Genomic DNA, 8,645 nt, shown 5'->3' on the forward strand with positions numbered 1-8,645 from the left:
TCTCTTGACCCCTGTGACTGTGAAGGACGTTTCATCCATTTCAAAGTCGTTCTGGCAGATACCGGCTTTTGAATAATCCCCTCTGCTCAGCTTTGTGACAGCTCCCTGGCAAAAGAAAGCAGTGTGACTGGGTTGGATGACAACTGCAGAATCTCAAATCACCCCCCAAATCCCTAGGCCCTAGGTCAGTCCTGTAGATCTGAGGGGACTGCATAAGGACAAGCAAGGTCGCTAGACATTCCACTTTACCTGTCAGAGAGCCAGGTGGAGTTACTATCATCTTATCAATGTAAGTATGTGGTTGTTTTTCTTGATTGTGTTTTATAATGATGTATGGTTGTAAATTGTGTGTATACAGGGCTCCCTTGTAAAAGAGGCCTTGGTCTCAATGGGACTCCCAGCCAAAATAAAGGTTAAATAAATCAAGTAAATCTTGCTTTTACCAATCCAATCCTCTCATATCTACAGTAGGGTGCCCAGGGCCAAGGGGCTAGGGGTTGTTTCTGGACAGTGTCCAATGACATCAGGACCTTCACAGGACTGTGGAGGAGGAGGGGAGATGAAGGCTTCCAGGAAAAGAACAAAGTCAGACAGGCTGTATATCACTGACAAGCTGTGATTGGACCAAAATGTAAATGGACAATGTTCTCCTCTGAAATGTCTAGCCATGTATGGTTCTGTAGTAATTCTTCTTTTACAATGTCAGTGTCAGATTATGTACTGCACTGTGACTGTCTGCCCCTCTGTGTAATACTATAATTAGAATCAAAAGCTGTGAGAGAGTATCAGACAAACGGGATGAAGTCTACACACACGTGCACATGCATGCGCACGCACGCACGCACGCACACACACACACCCTCCAGGCCTCAGACCAACAGTATGTCTAATCAGCAATTAACACCCAGAACAGTTTCACCAGAACAATGTTGACTGCAGAAAAGTGGACTGCAGTGAGATGATGATTACAGTAGTATTACCACTGGAGCACAACACAGCACACAGACACATAACCATTCCTCTACTAAAAAAAGTAAAAGTACTATGTTTGTGGTACTAAAATCCACTGACACAGTATTTGTTTGTTTTGCCTTCTCAGCATTGAGGGTTAAATGTCAATGCCACACCAGAGAATATGATGAATGTCAGGTTGGATGGACATCTGTTCGTACTGCTGACTGCTGAGATATGAGGTGAAGCCTGAGGGAAACATGCCTGCGTTCTGAAACACATGGTCATTATTACCATACAGAGACAGTAGTAGTGTGAAAGTGTCTTCTGGGAAATGCAGTTTCTGGACTTCTTAGTAGTAGTTCCTTTGATACAGATTGGCACACGCTATTTCTGGCCAGAAGAAGAAGAGATGCTATTTATAATCCCTCAATCTTTTAAACAGCAACAGCTGTTAGGAGACTTCTGGTAGTTACTTAGTTAGTTAGGTAGTTAGTTTTAGTGAGCTTGAGAGGAGGGGGAACTGAAGCTAACACCAATATGTCTTATAAAGGAAATCTGTTTATTGTACAATCCAAATATTTATAGAATTGAGCAGATCTTGATTATTCACTTACAAATGTTGAAAAGGGAAAATGTTTATGAAAGAGGACTGATATGTCATGTTTATAATACATTCTTCACAAGTGAGCAGAACTTAGTGAGCGAAGGACTCTCAACCAGCTTCCACTGATAAATGATATACCAATACAGAAGCAGATCATACAATGAATATTCTACTTTATAGCCTTCCATTCCTGTTTCAAATAGCCATGTATGATCTGCCTTTGTAGTTCTATATTACATAATATTACATCTATATTACATAGAAAAGTTCGTTTTTACACATCATACATGACAAATTATTTAGCAATTTTTTGGCATAATCCATTCTTATCAAAACGTTGTAAAACAGTAATCATGATTACTATTAGCATATCATCTGACATGTGGCAATACAAAGTGCTACAAAGATGTAAAATGTAAGAAAAAGTTCGCTCATCCACGAACCTCCGAACACCAGATCCGGTAGACGGTACTGGAGATGAAGTTGGAGGAGAGACAAACCACACCCCACAGAATCAACATTACTGTTGTCTGAGGAAAATATATGACAACGCAGTACAGCAGGGGAGGTTGGTGGAGGTAGAAATCGGAAGACTGGTTTATTGTAATGCATGGAATGGAATGAAGAATTGTATCAATGGAATGCGGAATTGTATCAATGGAATGAGGAATGGTATCAATGGAATGGGGAACAGTATCAATGGAATGAAGAATGGTATCAAACAGCCTGTCCTCTGATTTCCACCTCCACCAGCCTCCCCTGCAGTACAATGTTCCCAATCTCATGTCAACACTTACATGATTCCTTTTATACGACAGCGAGGTCTGGTCACCACATAATCCACAATGTGTTTTTTCTGAATTTTCATTCCGGAATATCTGATACAGCATTTATCTGAAAGTCAGCCACGTCTTACACTATTCCCATGAGTCAAGTCCTTTATTCAATGATTTGATCAAAGCATGCTGCAAAGCGGCAGGTACTCAAGCTCGAATTGTGTATCGTGATATATAACAATATATTAGACAACTATATTAGATTTGGTCATTAATGAAAAATGGCTTACTATTCATCATGGCACAGTGGTGCTTCATCATAAAACTCATGACATGACACAGTCTCCACATCTGTGCTGTCTACTCCTGACAAGAAGAGAAAATGATTCTCCTTTTCTATTCATGACAGAATATACTGTAGCCAATATCTATCTCAAGAGTCAAGAGACACATAAATAGATTTTCAGGAGCAGACCTGATATGTACCACAGTATTTTACTTTCCTTTTATTTTTTTTGCTTTAAGTTCAATGTTAATAATGTTATGTAAAGCCAAGGCTATTTGAGAGACACAATCAGGCACTTACCTTCAGATTGAGTTGTTAATGCAAGCTCAATGAGAGATAGAATTAGGACTCCTGTGATCAATAAACATAGCTTCATTGCTAGGAACACTCAGAACTAGATGAAAGGAGTGAATAGATGTGTTGAATCACAAGCCACACACCAGTTGTTCAGTTTGGTTTCATTCAGTTTACTGGTTTCATCTGAACGTGAACATGAACAAAAATGGAAGATATGTTACCTTTATAGATTTGGTTTATGGAAAAACATGGAAAAACACATGATTGCACCATAGCAATTCTTATTGGTTGGTCAGTATTTGGTCCAAATGTGATCTTTGACCTTGTGCTCCAGATGTTGGATATGGACTCCCTGGTGTGTGTGTGTGTGTGCGGTGTGTGTGTGTGTGTGTGTGTGTGTGTGTGGTATATTACCTCCTATTTTTGCCAGAGGAATGTGTTTCCTTCATTTTAGTCTGCGTAGGGTACAAGGAGTTCTGAAGACTTTTGTAATGGTTTATACCAGGGGTGTTCAACCTTTTTTGAACCAAGATCTACTTTTAAAGTTGTCAGTCTGCCGAGATCTACCAGTCCAAATAGGGAGCCTTAGCCATCACTGAGAGCCTACTGTTATGAACCCAGATCGCTAAGGGATAGGGAAATAACATAACCCAAGGTTAAGGTAAAATAAAGTTATTTTTATTTAACAAAAGAACTCAGGGTGTCTTCCTGGTTTCAGACAATGTTTACACTAAATCAAACTATAACAGAAAAGGCCTATGGGCGCTGTTTCAATCAAAGTAATAAATATAACAAAAGAGCTCAAAAAGGTGAGCTATGGGCTAACTGTCTAATTGAAAACATTCGCTGCCTGAACCAGATCAGATCCCCGCTCCAATCAGGAACCGCTGACAACCAGGAAGTGGACGGAGCCTGCTGGACGGACACACATAAGAAAACAAACCTAAATAGACAGCATTCGTAACACCTATTTAATATGCACAAAACAAACAGAAAAGTCATCCAGATATAATTAAAGGTAGTTCTCTAAGTTGGAAAAGTGGAAATAGATGTATTTTTCTACCTTAGTGGGACCGCTGGCACTGGGAGGAGGCAGCTAGTTTCTCGTAGTCAGGGCAATAGGAACTGGTTGCAAGCCTTAGGCAGGCCACAAGGTGGTCATTGTGGATCTGTACTTTGATTTGATGAATTTCATGTGAGAGAAAGCAGACTCGCACAAATAGGTTGATCCAAAAAGTGCTGTCAAGTTCAAGGCACATCTTCTGAGGTTGGGATACTTTTGCTCCAGCAGTAGGTTCCAGAATTCTCTATTCATGCCAGGTGATACCCTGGATTTGATCTCAATGTCATTTTGCAGTGTGAGAATCTCATTCTCAACAGCAGAGCAATCCAGGTCGAACAGTGACACTATTTTGGAGGCAATGCAATCCACATCAATACTTGCACCAAATGGAAAACACAGATAGCTGGCAACAGGATTGATGGATGCAAAGTCAGTAAAGCGATTCTGAAATTCTAACAAGATGCTCTGAACTTGCTGCTCATAACGTGCACTGTCAAGCTGCACAAACTCTTTGCCCTGACGTAATTAAGGAAGTCCGGGAAAGATTCACTTTGTTTGCACAATGCAATGAACCCACTAGTGCGGCCTACCATCGATGGAGCACCATCAGTTGTGATGGAGATGAGCTTAAAAAGGGGCAATTGGCTCTTGTTAACAAATTCCATGAAAGTGTGGAAAATATCAACGCCTCTAGTGTGTCCTTTCAATGGCAAAATGGTGAGTAGCTCTTCTTTTGCACTCATGTCTCCAAAAACCATTCTGATAAAAACACATAACTGTGCCACATCCACCGTATCAGTCGACTCATCGAACTGGAGAGAAAAACACTCACATGCGTCAATGTCCTTCTTCAGTTGCTCCTCGACATCCTCTGCCATCCCCTCGCATCGCCGTGTAACGGTAATTCCGGGATAATTGCACATCCTTAATAGCAGCCACAATATCAGTTTTATTCTTAAAGTCACCGAAGAGTGCGTCTTTAGCCTCGACAAACGCTTATTTAACAACTTCGCCGTCCTTGAAAGATTTCTTGTGACTGACGCGATAAGATGCTATCGTTGCAGCCTTACCCTTGGTGTTGGGCCTGGAAAAAATTGACTGCTGTGCTGATAACTGACCCTTCAATTGCCGAACTTTTCTGTTGCGTTGAGCAGTTTTAGCAGGGAAATCCGTCTTGTAGCTGTTGTGCATCGTTTTGAAATACCGCTCCAAATTGCCCTTCTTCGGTATGGCCACGCTCGCATTGCAGATAAGACAAATCGACTTCGAATTATAGTAAACAAAAAAATAATCCCCCCACCACACATGGTTTCACAGCAGGTGTGGTACCAATGGCATTGATAAACATTACTTAACAGTGTATGTTAGTACATCCCCATCAAGTTCTCTAATTATGCTCCATCAGCTAAGAGGAGAAGAAGTCTTGAGTCCTTTGTGATAAATACCTGAGGTTAACCATGCTTGACTGGTCCTAATTCAAGAATGCATCATTTCCCCAGTAGCGTCAACATATACAGCCAATCAAACACACTTACAGTATGAAAGTGCATTCTGAACAATGACAGAACGTGTAATAGATTGAATTCCAGTTTTAGATAAACATACAGCAGGTGTGTGGGTGTTGGTTACAGAGATAGAAGTGCACTATCTCAATGGTTGGTTTACCTGAGATTTCCCTATTATATACTTAATAATGTCATACTATCATTTCTGTGGCCAAACCTAGTTACAGGACGTGAATCATATCAAACATTGTTAAATGAAACAGATGCAATCCTATTTTTGGAGAATAAACTGGTAATCAAGCATTTCATATTTTATTAATCAGACACATTGTTAGTGATGCTGTTTCCCAATCAACAAGTTTTGATTGATAACTCAGGTCTGTATTGATCCAGCTCGTAATAGGGATCTAATGAGCCAGCCCTGGCAGCAGAGCAGACTCATCTAAGCTCTGTTGATTGGCAGGCGCTAAGTACACAACATCAAGCTGAGGGCCTAGTTACAAAGAAATGGGCCAGAGATCTCTCTGACTGGAACAAGAGAGGAGTTGATGTAGTCATCCTGCACCTTGTAACTGATGAGGTACTGTAGGACTGTCATACACTGCCTGCGGTGTGCCATTCCTGCACATAATGGTGAGTTTAATTGAGCATTGTTGTCACTGTGCAAAGCAATCCTGGCTGTGATTTGAAGTAATAGGGACATGAACAAATGGGTGTCAAAGAAAGTGAAATAACTAAGCTCCAACACAGTGGATGTATCATGACATTAATCTTGTTACTGCTGTATTCAGCAGATCTGCTTTGTAGTAAGGATGAAACCAACCATATTGTAAAAGCTGTCACAGGCATAGAGTATAGGCAATGAACAGCCATGCAGTAGATCAAAACCCTCCAGCTTTCAGTTTTCATAAAAACACTACTTTGAGGCAAAGTTGTCATGGAAACTATAATGGCTGTATATTATCAATCTGGAGCCAGGCTACCTGTATTCATCAGATGGAGTAAAAACCTCTACCTTCTTCTCTCTTCCCCTGACCAGACAAACTACATTAAACACACTCCAGCATTATGCATTGGTTGAACACGATACCCTGGATTATGGATGCAACTGTAACTGATAGGGCTTGAAACAGGGACCTCTGGCATGGATGCCACAGATGTAAACCGTTACAACAAGTGGTACGAGTGCTATATCTGGGCTTAGAAGACACAGGCAGGGCTACTTCTTTACTAGAGCGTGATTCCAAATCACCTCCTCTACATAACAGCATGAATTTTCTTCTTCTTCTTCATGCTGTGTCATCTGAGACATAGAGTACATTACAGTTGGTTGTTATGGTTGTTCTGGTGCCACACAGACAATTACAAATGTTGATCAAGGAACTCTTTGTTGAAATCTTTTTTCTTGTTTGTGTTTTACAATGTTGTTATTTGTATATAATGGTTGTATGGTTGTCAATTGTGTGTATGCAGGGCTCCCTTGAGACTCCCTGCCAAAATAAAGGTTACATAAAACATAGCTGCTCACCTGGATCTACATGTTCAAGCACCTTGAATATATGAACAGTAGAGAGCACCTTGAATATTTGAATAATAGAGAGCAGATTGAACTGAGGCACACAGACTGTAGACTTAATGAAAGAAGGCACCTGTCTCTATTCATATGATCATCATGGTTTCATTCAGCACCTCTTGCATAAGTGTTAGGATTTTTTCTATTCTATGCTGTTCTCTGCATAGCCTAAATCATGCATTGAGATATGTCACTTCACTTAAATTATTTACCGTCAGCCTTATGTTTCATGATACGTTGCTGGCTGATATATCGATGCATTTATTCATATGCAACGTTCATGTTTTGAATAGTTGTTTGTCAAATGTATCACTAATGGAATGGTGATTCATACTCATAAACATATATATGTATTCCATGTGTATCAGGGGAGGCTGTTGGAGGTAGAAATCGGAGGACGGGCTCATTGTAATGCATGGAACGGAAATAGGAATGGTATGAACAGAATGGTAGCCTCCGATTCCTACCTCCGCCAGCCTGAGGGATGTAGAATGGTGCATGGTATGCACCACGTGTTTGATACCGTTCCTCGTTCCATTCCATGCATTACAATGAGCCTGTCCTCTGATTTCTACCTCCACCAGCCTCCCCTGATGTGTTTGCAGAGCATGCTAGCCTCTCTGTCGTGCGTCCTTCTCCTCATCGAAGCAACAGTGCAGCGGTGAATCCTCTCATCACCCTTATCCATCACGCCTGACGAGTTGCAGCACAGCGAGCTATTGATCCTGAGAGACCCGTGTGATTGGTGAATTTTAAACAGCCTATAGTGTAACAGGAATAATCTTAATCAATTTGTAGATACTGCTCTGATTTAATTGCTGTGAATCCAATGTTTTTGCAGCAGTGAAATATCTGAAATATGGACACATCCATCAAAACGGATCAACCATGGAATTATTAATCCAATATCTTAATCTCTAGAAGATCGTTATGAATGGTTCATGTCCAATATGCCATGTTCAATCTTTCCACTATAAACCACTCTAGATATTGCTACAGTACAGCAGAGGCTGGTGGAAGTAGACATCGGAGGACGAGCTCAAACAAGTGTTGCAGCATTCCTCATTCCATTCCATGCATTACAATGAGCCCATCCACCAGCCTCCACTGCTACAGTATGTATTGAAATATTGCATATGGTTTAACTGCTATGATTCATTTTGTCAGTGCCATGGTAAAATCACTGAAATACAGACATTCATCAAAACAGGTCAGACATATTATCAGTCCAATATATTCATTTATTTATGTCATGTTCAATCTTCATTCTACAAAACACTCGCACTCTCTTCCTCATTGGCATTCAGATACAGTACAGGGCATTATTTCTGTTTTTCGGTACCCCTTTTTATCAGACAACAATGAGAAGAATTCAGACTCAACACGCTTAAAAGCATGTCATGTTAAAAGCACGGAATGTTCAGCGATTGATCTCCTCCTCCTCCTGCGTGTATACTAGTGTCATCTCCAAGGTAACATGTACACTGAAAAGATTTGTTGTTCAGCGTCTGACTCATCCATTTTTTTTCTGCCGTTACAAAATTCTATTCTGTTATTTTGTCTTGTACACATGGGCATGTTAGAGTT

This window comes from Argentina silus, assembly GCF_951799395.1.
Source record: "Argentina silus genome assembly, chromosome: 13".
In the NCBI taxonomy this organism is placed as follows: domain Eukaryota; kingdom Metazoa; phylum Chordata; class Actinopteri; order Argentiniformes; family Argentinidae; genus Argentina; species Argentina silus.